Source organism: Puma concolor, chromosome A3, assembly GCF_028749965.1.
Source record: "Puma concolor isolate L17-30 chromosome A3, mPumCon1.1.hap2, whole genome shotgun sequence".
Classification (NCBI taxonomy): Eukaryota; Metazoa; Chordata; class Mammalia; order Carnivora; family Felidae; genus Puma; species Puma concolor.
Window position 1 is genome coordinate 78,412,117 of NC_141669.1, and position 14,600 is coordinate 78,426,716.

The window sequence follows — 14,600 nt, forward strand, 5'->3', positions numbered from 1 at the left end:
AAAAAAAATCAGATTCCACAGCTGGGCTACATGTTGCTTCTGCAAGGACCAGATATCTGGCACACAGAGGGTCCCAGAGGCCTGTCCCCCATGGGCCTCTCCCAGAGGGAGGGCCAGGCAGGGGTTGTCTGTTGTGTTCCATTTGGTCGTGCTCATTCACTCATCTGGTCCATGGATTTCTACCAGGTGCTAAGCTGGGTTCTTAGACATGTATCAGGGTATCTAGAATTTTCAGACTCTCAAAGAACAATACTGGTGAATAGTGCTCAGATGCAGCATAGTGTGAGATGCCCTGGGAGCCACAATTGTGCTGGAGAGGTCAGGCACAATGTCATAAGGAAGTCAGGCGTGGGCTGAGAGAGGGGCTGACCAGGATGGGCATGCCAGACACAGAGAACAGCATCTGCAAAGGCACAGAGGTAAGGGAGTACCTAGAGGGCCTGGGACATGCAAGTAGTTCCCTACGCCTGGGTCAGAAGGTTCAGCTGGGGGAGGAATGAGCCAGGTCACTGAGGGCAAAGTTTACTGGCCCAAGAAGCCAAAGCTTCACTGGGTAGGCAATGGGGAGCCCACCAGGTCTTCTAAGAGGGGAAAGACATGAGAGGCTTTGCATTTTAGAAAGCTCACTCTACTGAACATGTGGAGAGGCCTGGTGGGAAGTAAGCCCGAATAGGTGGAGGAGCTGTGGCCACTATCCAGGTGAACACTAATGGCTTGGACTTGTGGCTGCAGGGATGGGGGTGAGGGGTGAGGGGTATTTGGGAGGGAGTGGGAGAGGCTTATGATGAACTGACTGGCAGGATGAGGACAAAGGGGTTGTTAAGGATGAGGCCCAGGATTCTGGTGTGCTCTGCTGAGTGGAGGGGGCAGGCAGTAATCCAGGGAGAGGATGGTGTATCCGCCTTGGCCACATATCTGGTTGGTCACCAGGGACTGGGTCTGTGGGGGAAGGTGCTGGCCTGGAGCTCTGGAGCTTTCTGAACCCAGACATCAGTGTTGTTCAGGGAGAGGATGAGGCAAGGAAATTGAGCTAAATAAGGAAAGAGGACCAAAGAGAGAATTATCCCTGCCTCTGGGCCAGATCAGATCTCAGTGTCCTTCTAGACCTACTTCCTGTCTTCCCACCCTTCCTGTGTGTGAGAGAGCTGGCTGGGAAAAGGCTGAGAGAGGGCAGGAGATTAGGATGGATGGATGGTGGGGAAGCCAAGGTGCAGAGGCAGGATGAGGGCCATGTTCCAGAACTGAGGGGTCACCCTAGCCCAGTCAAGGCCTAGCAGCCCACTGGGAGTCCTAGGTGCAAGGGCTGGATGCTTAGAATGGTCTCCCTTGGTTCTGGGAGTGACAGACCCCGGCCCAACCTGACACAGTGGCCAGTTGCTGTGGAGGGCAGTCCCCTGCCAGAGTACTGTCAGCCCAGGGCCTGCCTGGTCCAACCCAGGGAGCTGGATCTCCAGTCTCTTGTTTCTGTCTACATGGCATCTCCAGGGGCCAAATACTGAGGTGACAGGGAGAAGCATGTCCGGAAATAGGAACCTTGAGCTGGGCGTCATTTTCCGCTCCCTTTCCTTTCTGTGGCGTTGAAGAGAGGGTTTTACTTCCCTTCTCATTTTCCACTTTGCCTTTCACAGGCTGCGTGCCAGCTTAGGTGGCCGTGGTCCTCAGTAATCCATCACTAGCCCTCAGCCCCTTTCCCTGATGTCAGGTGACATCTTGGGACCCCAGCTCGCTCCCTACTCCCTCCCCCTACCCAGGTCCTAGTGCATCCCCACCTTTTACCTGGTCTCCCCACTCTGGCCCAGGCTCTCACAGAAGAAGGCCCAGAGGACAGGGCTGTGAAGAATATCTAAGACCAACAGACATGCCAGTTTATTTCCTTTGGTTCTCCTAATGACAGCAACATTGCCAGTGGCCAGCCACTAGTGGTCCACTCTGTCCCTTGGGGCCTGTACTAGCCAACCTCTAATGCCAGAAGATGGCCTTATTTCCTCTGAGACTGTTGCCCACCTGTCCATCCCACTCTCATTCCTGTTTCTGACACTCCTTCCCCTGCCCCTATGTATAGTGAGCAGGGGGAGTGCCCCAAGCTCCATTGTGGCCAATGAGACCTGCCCACTGAGGTGGAAATCATTGTGATAAATAACAAGCCTCCTTGGAGGCCACTGGTGGGCATGAAGAGGTGCAGGAGACAGACAACAGAGCCTGCCCTATGGACCAATAAGGTGCCCAGAGAAAGGCCAGTGAGCCCCAAGCTGTTCTTGGGGCTGAAACAGAGAACTAGCCCCTTGTCCTTCAGAGGTGATTGGGACCCAGCATGTTCCCTGGAGAGAGAGAAATGGAGGCATGGGGGGGGGGGGGGTCAACACCCAGCCCAGAATTGGGTCTAGTCAGGGAGGTGGGGTGCCCAAGGGACACCACCAGGGGCCTTCTCAGTCACAACCATCCCTTCCAAGGCCCTGATCTCTCCACCCTGCCCTACAGGTGGCAAACCCAGACTCTGCCACAGACAATGTTGAGGGGGAGGGGCTAGAGGGGCAGCACCTGAAGGGCTTAATGCTAAACAGAGGCTGGAGGGGCTAGAGGTGGGGAACCAGCTGGCCCCCATGCTGTCCCTTGGGAGCCACACTGTCCTCAGCCCAGGCCTCCAGGTGTGGCCCATCTCCTTCTCAAGGCTCCATCCGCAGAGTTCAAGTGTGGGAGCTTCCCACTCCCAACCCAACTGCCTTCTCCCAGAGGTGGGACTGAGCACAGTGGGGGCCCTGCACAGCCAGAGCCATCTGAAAAGTTGAGGCCCCAAGGGCTCTGCCACCCACCACCACAAGCAGGACCTGGGCGGGACTGGAGAAGGGGTAGGTGTGGTAAATGTTTATTGGTTTGGATTGGGATAAGCTGAACTGAAGTGTGTGACAGCTTCTCTTCTGGTCCTGCTGGGGCACTGGCCCTACTGCTTTGGGCCCCAGTTTCCATCTCTGTAAAATGAGAGTTTGGGATGAGGTGTGTAGTTTTCAAACTCTGCTCTCAGAGCTCCAGGCATTCTGTGGGGGAGAATCAGGGCCATGGCAGCTCTGGTCTTACCAGGTACACTGGGCTTCATTACTAACATTTCATGTGCAGACCAAGCCCACAGCTGAGAAAAGTTTGATCACTTCTGGGCTAGGTGATGCCTGTGTCCTTCCCAGCTCAAACTTTCCAGGGATAGGCAGCACTGTACCTGATGCAGGAGGGCCCTGGCTGCTGGGGAGAAAGGACAGGCCAAGGAAGGACGAACCAAAGGGACACACACTCCTCAAACCTTGAGTACTGGATACACTAATGCATGTGCCCAGGGCACAGAGGGACGAGGCTGGCTGTGGGAAGGGGGCTCAGAAGGGTCCCGGCAGACCCAGAGGAGAATGTGCACCTGCGTTCACCCTTCCATGCCTATGTGCACGTGCGTGCACGCACACGTACACACACACATACACACAGGCACACGCACACAGTTGCACCCCCCGCCCCCCGCAGCCCTTTCTACAGGAAGATTCCAGCCACAGAAGTTTCCTTACATCCGCCTCTGAGCCCTGCCCCATTCCCACTTACCTCCTCTTTGGACTCTTCAAGCTGACCTAGCAGAGCTCTGTCTGAAGATGAGGAAAACATCTCTATCTGTTTTTCAAATATTTGGGGCTTGCTAAAGACCAACACATTTTTTTTTTAAGTGTGTATAATTTGAGGGCAATTTAATCCATATGTTTCTGATTCCCTTGCACTTAAATCACCAAAATATTGATTTTTAAGAGCCATTTGATGTCTAAGGAACCTTTTTAATAAGCTTTTAAAGCTCTTTAAACCCAGAGCCTGGAGCCAGTGCCAGGGCCCAGGCAGGCCGCTGGCTGGCCACACCCCCTCCCCTAGGTCATGATTACTTGGAGCCAAGTCTCACTCCCCCCCCCCCCCCCCCCCCCCCCGCAAGCCTCACCTCAGCCTGGCCTCCCTGCCTCCTCCAGAGCTACCCAGTGGTCCCAACTACGGCTCCTTGCTATCTGAACAGAAGGGCCCACCCCGTCTTTCTTTTGGCAGACTTCTACTTCCTCAAAGCACCCTGAAGACACAAAACAAGAGGAACAAACACAACTTTTAATTTTCAAAGGCTGCGTAATATTTTGTTGCATAACTGTGCTATACTTTATTTAACTGATCCCTATTGAAGAACATTTTGGTCATTTCCCCTTGGTGCACCTTTATGCACAGTCCTGATTATTTCCTTTGAATAAGTTTCTAGAAGACAAAATGTGGAGACACACCCTTAACACTCTTTTTTTTTAAATATGAAATTTATTGTCAGATTGGTTTCCATACAACACCCAGTGCTCATCCCTACAGGTTCCCTCCTCAATGTCCATTACCCTCCCTGCCCTCCCATCCCTCATCAACCCTCAGTTTATTGTCAGTTTTTAAGAGTCTCTTATAGTTTGGCTCTCTCTCTCTAACTTTTTTTTTTCCTTCCACTCCCCCATGGTCTTCTGTTAAGTTTCTCAAGATCCACATGTGACTGAAAACATATGGTATCTGTCTTTCTCTGTATGACTTATTTCACTTAGCACAACACTCTCCGGTTCCATCCACGCTGCTACAAAAGGCCATATTTCATTCTTTCTCATTGCCAAGTAGTATTCCATTGTATATATAAACCACAATTTCTCTTTACACACACGTTGCCACATCATTTTGCTGAGATTATACTCATTTACGCTTCCAAAGGTCTCCCTTCCCATACTCTTGAGAAGTTATTTTTATTCAAACGATGCCAGCGCATTTAAGCACACACAAGCTCTCTCACTTAGCGGTTCAGAGTGTAGGCTCTGGAGCCAGAATGCCTGGGTGTGAAACCCCATTTTTCTATTTACTAATTGGGAAATCTACTTATTCTGGCTGTGCCTGTTTTCCCATCTATAATTTGGGCATAATAATGGCACCTACCACATACCTTTGTGGGAGGGATTAAATGAGATAATCTATAAAAACTACTTTGAATAGTGTCTGATGCATAGTTGGTGCTCAATAGGTGGCTAATATTACTATCTTTTATGCTGTTCCTTCAGCCCAGGATGCTACTCTTCCCCCTCCCCCATCTTTTTGATGCACTCGCTACCCAAGTCATTACTTGTCTTTAAATTTAGTGTCTATCTTGCCTGCAAAGCTGTCAGTTCTAAGATGGCAGAGTTGGGATTTGTCTAATTCCCAGAGCCTAGTACAGAGCCTTGTGGACTGTAGACACTCAATAAACATTTGTTGAATTGAACGAAAACTGAATCGAATGGCCTGCATTTGGCTAGAATGGCTTTTTTTTTTTAATTTGTTTTATTTGCATTGACACATAATAGTTATAGTTGACATTAGTTTCAGGTGTGCAACACGGGGGTTCAACTTCTCTCTACATTATGCTACGAATGACTTTTGGTTCTTTCCAAAACTCCTACTCATCCACAAAAAGTCCAGTTTTGCCCCCTGAAGCTAACCCAGAGAATGTGCTGAGCCTCAAAAGGCAAGTCTCCAAGATGAGTCCCAAAATGTTTAAAGAGATGGCAGCACCACGGGTGGCTCCTCCATGGCCGGTCTGGACAGATGAGCCTATTGGGGCCAAAAAGTCCACCTGTAACTGACCTTCAGCACAGCCCGTGCCCTGAGCCAAAGCTCATTTCATGATTTATCTCTAACTTGTTCTTTCTCCACCAGATACTATTTCTTTGTCTTTTCAACTGGGAAAGAACTGTGCCTTGTCCATTCATGGCTCTGTGCTAGACCCGGCGCTCAGTAAGTATTTGGCAGGAGAGGGACGAGGGATGCTCCTTCTTCTTTTGACATGGGAACCTTGTAGGTGGCTGGGAAGTATCTTCCTGTTGGTTCCACTGCTCTGCTCTGGAGCAGCCCATCGCTGGACACCCCACCATCATGGGGGCAGTCCAGAGATTGATGGTGTTGTATTTGAATCCCGTGGGGCCTCCAGAAGCTCACCAGTGTGTGGAGGGCGTGGAGGAAGTCCTACGCCTTCCAGGCAGAGCCTGAATTCCAGGACACCAGGCAGAGAGGGCCCCTGAGTTTCTTCCATCCAGCCTCCATTGCCTTCATCCCATACTTACAAGGGAACCAGTTCTGCCCAAAACAAGACCCATTTTCAATTCAATTCAAATCAGTTCAATTCCATCCCAGCAACTGTGGCACTATGCAAGCCAGGGCAAGATGGGCAGTCAGTCACTGAGGTACAGGGTAACAAGTGCTCTTTAAGAATTAGAGTGGCCTGGGGTGCCTGGGTGGCTCAGCCGACTTCGGCTCAGGTCATGATCTCACAGCTCATGAGTTCGAGCCCTGCGTTGGGCTCTGTGCTGACAGCTCAGAGCCTGGAGCCTGCTTCGGATTCTGTGTCTCCCTCTCTCTGCTCCTGCCCCACGTGCACTCTTTCAAAACTGAATAAATGTTAAAAAACATAAATAAAATAAATAAAAAAATAAAAGAATTAGAGTGACCTCGGGGTGCCTGAGTGGCTCAGTAGGTTAAGCATCCAACTCTTGATTTCAGCTCATGATCTCTGGGCCATGGGATCGAGCCCCACATCAGGCTATGTGCTGACAGCATGGATTCTCTCTCTCTCCCTCTCTCTGCCCCTCCTCCACTCATTCTCTCTCAAAATAAATAAACATTTAAAAAAGTAAGAATTAGAGTGGCCTCACCTCTGCACACACCGATTCCTCATGCTTTGATCTCCTATAACTCTGTCCAGATGGTTCATTATAGAAGAGACTACATACTGCTCTCTATCACCACTTAATTGTTCTTGCGTTTGCATGTGCATGCATGTGCACATGTGTGCACGTATGTGTATGTGCATGTGTGTTTATAGTTCAAGTTCCTGGGGTGCAAAGATAATATGGTGAGTTTCTTCTGACTCTTCGATGGATCTTACACAGGGCAAGGCACAAAGCTGAATGAATGAATGAATGAATGAATGAATGAACAAATGAATGAACAAACCCTAAACTCCCACTCAGTCTGAGGATCTGGGAAGAGGGTCAGACCGGGAATCAGGAATTCTGCATTTGAAATGCAGCAGGTGCTGTGTAACATGGGCAGGTCTTCCTCCCTTTCTGTTACTCACTGTCCATCCCCCAAAAGAAAGGGGTTGAATTAGATGATCTCTAAGAGTCTCCCCAGCTCTGAAGGTACTGAAGTCTCCCTGCCACACTAGGTTCTGTTCCCAATTGCCAGCCCCACTCAGTCCCTCCAGACACAGACCTTGTCAGACCCATGAAGGCCCCAATCCAGCTCAGGGAGGGCCTTTGCTCCCCTGCCTCATGGGGCTCAGGGCTATTTTGTCTAAATTCTCCAGGAACAAACAAACAAAAAAAGCACAGAGGCTTTTGCTAAAGCCCAGTGGGCAGGTCTCTCTGAGGACAGGGATTAAGTTTGTCTCTGTTGATCCCCCTCCGGTCAACTCTCCTGTCTGGGAACCAGCTTCAGATTCCCTAGGGTTTATCCCCCTCGCATGCTGCCATTCCCTATGCATTACCCGTGCACTGTGCTCAGCAACCCCTGGAGTGCCTTTGCGAAGCAGAATAGACCCCAGAAGAAAACAAAGCAAATCTCAGTCCAGGCTGGTTCTAAATGAACTCCCTCTTCCTGCAACGATCCTGCTTGGGAAGGAAAGGAGATCCTCCTGACTCCTCGGTCTGGAGCATCTCTGCTGGACCCTCACACCGGACCTAAAAGACCATCTCTACTGGCAAGGAGTGGGGACAGTTTCAAAGGGCCCCAGCTCCCCCTCATCCCAGCCCAGGACGTTTTCAGGCTGTGATGGAGCTGTTGGTGATGGGTTTGCAGGTTGACCTTTACAGGATTATGTGGATTTGGAAGGGTCACTCCGAGGTCAGCACGTCTGGGAGGACAGAGCCCAACTCCACACAGAAGAGGTGGGCCGAGGGGTCTGGCTCTCTGAGTGACCCTCTGGCTCAGAACAGCCTGTCTTTGCGGGGAAATGGGCCTGCTGCCTCTCAAAAGGGTCTTACTCTCCCTACCCCAGAAACCAGATTTGGGCTGTAAGGTACCATTCCTACTGATACTGCAGTGACAGGACTGTTTTTGTAAAGAGTGGATGAGTAATTTTTTAGCAATCTATCCAATATTTTTAAATCCAAGTCTTAAAAATCCTAATGTTCCAAAACAGAGGAAACACTGATGCTTCAATGTTCAAACAGGACAATCTTTTATTTTTATTTATTTTTACATTTATTTATTTTGAGAGAGAGAGAGAGAGAGAGAACATGAGCAAGGGAGGGGCAGACAGAGAAGGAGAGAGAGAGAGAATCCCAAGCAAGCTCTGGCTGTCAGTGTAGAACCCTTTGTGAGGCTCAAACCCACGCACCTCGAGATCATGACCTGATCTGAAACCAAGAGTCTGGCGCTTAAACAGTTGAGCCACCCAAGTGCCCCAGAACAATCTTTTATTTTTAAAATTAAGTTCTTAGAGTTCATAACCAAATGGGGTTCTCTCAGCCCATTTTTAAATGATCTTGATTCTGACTCATTTTATTTAAAATATATGATGTTTATGTCCTCTTTTTAAATACAATCACACATGCGCGCACTGTGATCCTGGACAAGTTTCTCAGGACAAGTTTCTCTGGGCCTCAGTTTACTAATTTATGTAGTAAATATACTTCGTATAATTTACATAATATAAGGATGGAGAACCATGTCCCAAAGTCCCTTCCAGCTCTTTACTTGTACAACATCAAAGGGATTCTGGGCACCCAAACTCACTGCAGCAGCTCTATAGCAAGGAGATTATTCTGCCTTGGGTAATCCTCCAGGCCCCCCTCAACCTTGGGCCATGGGTGGGGCAGAGCCGGCTGAACTGATGAAGGAAGCCAAATACTGCTCATGCCTTCAAGAAACACCTCTTCGAGCTCCCCAAAGGTGGCTTCACATCTGTCCTGCTCCCTGCTGGCGCTCCAGTCACCTAGCATGGGGTCTTGTACATCACAAGTACCCAAAATGGTTGTTGAATAACTAGGTGGATTAATTAACTAGTTAACAAGGGCATGCATGCTGGGTCTCTATCAGGATTCAAATAACTTTTCCAAAGCTAATTCTGATGTGTTTCTGTTCTAAGAATACATAATGTGATTTTTTTCAGAGTATTCTAGGCCAGTTATTGGTCATATGTGTAGGATATTAAAACAGATCCAACATAGCTCCTATGAAAAGCTTGCTCCCTGAGAAGTGAGCAAGCTGCGTCTCCTGCCATAAGGGAGAACACCACACGGAGAAGCCTGAAATGATGTCATATTAGGAGAAATGAGCCCATGGTTTTTATTGTTCTGGTAGAAGGTAGACACCAGAAGTAGAAACAGTCTTTGGACTGGTTATTTTCTAGGTGAGGTGATGCATGAATGACAAAACACTATGGAAGTCACAGACATTCTGTGATGGTGACTGCATCATGGATGGGCCCTCCCCATTCGCTGGCCAAACCAGAGGCCACAAAAGCAGCCTCTACATAATTGTCAGAATTCTAGATGAATTATCATCTCAGAAACAACAGTTTGGAGTTGGACTAACCTGGCCTCCCTGTTCCATCTGTCAAGTGGTGAGTTGTTGGATGATGTGATGTGACAGCACCTGTACACCCACATTCCTGACTCTGGACAGCTTATTCTTAGCAACCACTATGCACTTGAAGACAAAACCCATGGTGGTGTTTAGACTTGGTAACACTCCACACTACTGAACCCAAGTTAAAAATCAGGCACCCCTTGGGTGGCGCAGTCGGTTGGGCGTCCGACTTCAGCCAGGTCACGATCTCGCGGTCCGTGAGTTCGAGCCCCGCGTCGGGCTCTGTGCTGACGGCTCAGAGCCTGGAGCCTTGTTTCAGATTCTGTGTCTCCCTCTCTCTCTGCCCCTCCCCTGTTCATGCTCTGTCTCTCTGTGTCTCAAAAATAAATAAACATTAAAAAAAAAAATTTTTTTTTAAAAATCAGGCACCCCTGCATGGCTCAGTCAGTTAAGTGTCTGACTCTTGGTTTTGGCTCAGGTCAGGATCTCACAGTTTTGTGAGTTCAAGCCCTGCATGGAGCTCTGCACTGACAGCACAAAGCCTGCTTGGGATTCTTTCTCTCTCCCTTTCTCTCTGCCCCTCCCCAACTCATGCTGTCTTTCTGTCTCAAAATAAATAAACTTAAAAAAAAAAAAATCATGTCCCAGAGTCCATTTGGGTTTACCTCAGAGAGAAAGGTGGCTATCTCCTTCAGCTTCAAAATAGATTGTCATACCTGATCATAAAGATTTATCCAAGTGTAACACAAAAATGTTGGCAACAGCACAGATAACTCCCTGACTAGCTAACAGAAAATCTAAAGCTATCTGACTGTCAATTTCCAACTGGGCCAAAGAGTTTAGATTTGTCTGATAAACCTCAAAAGCTTTGGAAGATCATTTATAACTTCAGCTAAGATTAATAATACATTTCTCTCATCCTTTTCCAATGGTATAGCCCTCATTATAGAAATCACCATTTAGACATTCCACATAAAAAGTGAAAGAATATTTCCTCCAGCTAATTTTCTAGAATAGCCTATGTGGTTTCATTTTGTAAGTTCCTAGAGGCATGTTTCAGTGAGATATGTTTTGCAGAGGGTGTTGAGATCTTAAATACCTAAACAGTTTGAACAAGTTAAGGCTTGATTTCCACATTAAAAAAAAAAAAAAAATAGCACCCTAGTGGAGGACAGACTGTCTTGAAGGTGTAGGTGCTTAACAATAGACTTGGATAATCTCTTGACATCTCCTTTGGGAAGAACAACAACAAAATCACACGACAATGTCCAAAGACATTTCTCAGTAAGAGAAATGTTGCGGGGCAACAGCTATGCTATCAGCAAACCCTTACTACAAAACTGAGAAGTGGAAAGAAAGGGGCAAAAATTAAAGTCAGAGGGCTAGATGAAGGACAGCATGTTCGTCTGTGGCTTCAGACATCTAGATGGCCTTATTCTAAAGATTTGGAAGAATAAACTGTTTTTGCCATGCTGTCTTCTGCTTATGAAGGTCTCAGGCTAGAGTCTCCTGAAGATCTTCTGCTTCTGGAGGATTCTTAAGGGTCCTCACTGGGAAATTTCTGCTTGGGATGGCCTTCCAGTTGCCAGGGAGGGTTTGTGTTTCTTTAATTGAGAAGCACAGATCCAAAATTCAACCCCCTGAAGTTTTACTGCTTTACTGGGTGTCAGAAATACCAAAAAAGTCTTTTTCCGTTATGGTCCAAGGGTTGCCTTTCTATGATGACTTTTTCTAGAAAACCAAGTCGTAGGTTGTTCAAGGATGGATTAGGAGTATGTTAATCATAAAACTAGCAGATTGGGGGCACCTGGGTGGCTCAGTCAGTTAAGTATCCAACTCTTGATCTTGGCTCAGGTCTTGATCTCAGGGTCATGGGTTCAGACCCTGCATTGGACTTCACGCTGGACATGAAGACTACTTTAAAAACAAAAAACAAACTAGTAGATGTATGGATCCATTATAGTATTTGCTTATTACTGCTTTTAACAGGGAAGAGTCTAGGATTAGAGATAAAGTCCTAGGTGCTTGGGTAGGCTTGTTACCTTAACAAGTAGATAACTGATATACTCTCAAAGGAGTTGATCTTATTGTCAATAAGGCCAAGGAAGGATTTTCAACCAGGGAAATTGAAGTGTTTCTGAAAGCTAAGCTAACTTTAGTTTGAAAAATCTACCCATCCTTTCTACTCTGTCTGAAGATTGGGGGTGGAGGGAGTATGGACAGAGGAAATTTTGAGTAAGCACCAATCTCTTGAAGAGATCCTAATGATCTTCTCAGGAAAATAAGGATACTCATCATTACAGCAGTAGATCGGGACTCCTCTAGTGAGAAATACAAAATTGAATGCCTTGTTTTGATCCTCTTCAGCAAGGAAAGGCTTCAACAAATCTGGGGGAAAAACATGCACACACACAAAAAAAGCCAACAACAAACAAAAACAGCCAAATATATTCATATTCCATCACAGGGAATAATTGTATAAAATTCATTTGGGGGTTTTCAAATGGGCCTTGAGGTCTTGACGTCCACCCATGCCCCATCTTTACTGCTTTGCCAAGATGGTGTTGTTGGCAGGTGAGGTAAGTACTAGAGCAAGGTTCAGTAAACGACAGCCCACAGGCCAATTCTGGCCCATGGGCCTTTTTTTGTAAATAAGTTTTTGCTGGAACACAGTCATGCCCATTTGTTTATGTACTGTCTATCACTGCTTTTGCACCCCAGTGGCACAGTAGAAGGGTTGCAACAGGGACTGTGAGACTCACAGGAACCTAAAACATTGACTATCGGGCCCTTTACAGAAAAAGTGTGTCGATCCCCAGTCCTAGGCTCCATTAAGATGGGCCATTTTGGTCATGTTGAAAGTTCCCCAACCTGGTCACTGTAATTCCAGACTATTCTTGGCAGAGTTGCACCCTTCTGTAAAATATGCAGAAGAAGCTGGGTTACAATGAGAATCCTGCAAGGAGTGGACCTCCAGTCTGGTGGAGAGGTTGATTTGGACTGAGATGACTCATGCAAGTTGATACCATTTGGCCAGATGTGTTGCTTCTGGGCCTCCTGTCTTGGGCTTGCAACCAGAGGGTGACTGTCTATAACTATAGTCCTCAGCAAAAGGAGTTTTTGGAGATTGTGTTTCTCAAGTTAACTCTCTGGGACACAAAGTCAGGACAGAGGAAGAACAGCCGGTGTTGTTGGCAGATGAGGTAAGCACTAGAGCGGGGTTCAGTGAACGACAGCCCACAGGCCAATTCTTGCAACATTTTCAGAGGCAACCCAAGATAAGGTTCATTCCCTGAAGGCCACCAGCCAAGCAAGACCTTAAACTTGTTGGTCTTTGGGGCTGGTTTTGGCCATGAATTTATTGGTATTCACTTGCTGATGATTCTGTGCCCATTTTTACCCCTTGTGGACAAATAAATTTCATGGCAATACAGGACAAGACAATGTGAGATTAGATGAATAACATCTAAACTGGGGAAAAGCCACCGCTCAGTTAGAGAAAGCCCTTATGATAAAAAGTGAAACTGACTTTTATTGACTTAGCGAAGCAAGGAAGAACACGAAACTGACAATTCTTTTACATAACATCTTGTTAAGAAAAATGAGTGCATTTTATTTTATTGCCCCAGGTGGGACTCAGAAGTTCTTAGGGCAGGAGATCTGAACAGGACAAACAATTAGACTGGCTGATTTCTTAAGGCGAGGGTTGGTGTATGAGACGCAAGATTCTAAGCCACAGAGGAAGGCTCGTACAAGTCACAAGGTATTCTGCTGTTGTTCCCACAACTGATAGCGCACTTGTTCTGGTCCTCACTCCCCAGTCATTCCAGAGGAATAATGGCTGTCATTTATTAGGCCAGGCACTGTAGACAATTTATCTCTGCATATCTCTGTGCCAGATACTGTCCACATTTCATCTCAGTTAAATCTTACAGCAACACTATCCAGTTGGTATTATTCTTCTTTCCCCTTGACAGAGGTGGAAATTGCCTGAAATATGGCAGCTAGTAAATGCCTGAGCCAAAGCTAGCCTTTCCCCATATCAGCATCTCACTGCCTCTCCTGTGAGTGTGACTCCATGGATACAACAGCCCTCATTCCCAGGCCTCCCCTTCTACTCGGTCTGCAAGCAACAGAGATATGCCACTCAAGCGTCCCCACACCCAGCACTCACACCCCTTCATACTCAGGAGGTCTCTCCCCATTTTTCTCCCTCCTCACTCAAAGTTTAAAGATAAAGCCACGTAAGTGACCAATAATCATACAAAACGGCGCTCAATGTTATCAATCAAGCAGGAAATGCAAATGCATACCAAGCCATAATGAGACGTCATTACACCCCCACCAGACAGAAGAGCTTAAATTATAAGCACTGATAATATCAAATGTTGGCGAGAATATGGAGCAACTGGAATTCATATAATGGTGGGAATGTGAATTGGTACAACCACTTTGGATACTCTTTAGCAGTGTCTGCTATAATTAAATATATACCTTCCCAGATGTATTTCCAACAGAATTGGCTACATGTTCAAAATGCTCAGAGTAGCACTATTTGTGACAGCTAAAAACTAAAAGTTACCCAAAATACCCATGAACAGTAAAAATGGAGAAATATATCGCCATATATTCACAAAATGGAATATTATACAGCAATGAGAATGAACCGCAACTCATATAACAATATGGATGAATCTCAAACATAATTTGAACAAAGAATTCACACATAAGAATATGTACTGTATGGTTTCATTTATGAGAGGTACCAAAACAGTCAAAATTGCTTTGATACAGATAATGTTAATCCTCAGCAGGGGGATATAAAGACTGGAAAGGACAAAAAGAGGCCTTTTGAAATACTGGTAATGCTCTGCTTCTTAGTCTGGGTGCTGAACACAGGTGTGTTCCCTTTATGAAAACTAATCAAGTTATACTCTTGTAATTTGTGCACTATTCTGAATGTATATTATACCTAAAAATAAAAGTTTAGGGGCGCCTGGGTGGCTCAGTCAGTT

At 46.8% G+C, this 14,600-nt stretch overlaps 1 long non-coding RNA gene across 1 annotated transcript in view; it reads right to left on the bottom strand.

The window, feature by feature from the left end:
- Positions 1-5,303: 5,303 nt before the first annotated feature.
- Positions 5,304-14,600, bottom strand: part of LOC147582554 (uncharacterized) — a 99,068-nt gene continuing 89,771 nt past the window's right edge. Inside the window, exon 5 of the long non-coding RNA XR_015249262.1 lies at positions 5,304-6,129. This is a non-coding gene — a long non-coding RNA (uncharacterized LOC147582554). The remainder of the gene's footprint in view (positions 6,130-14,600) is intronic.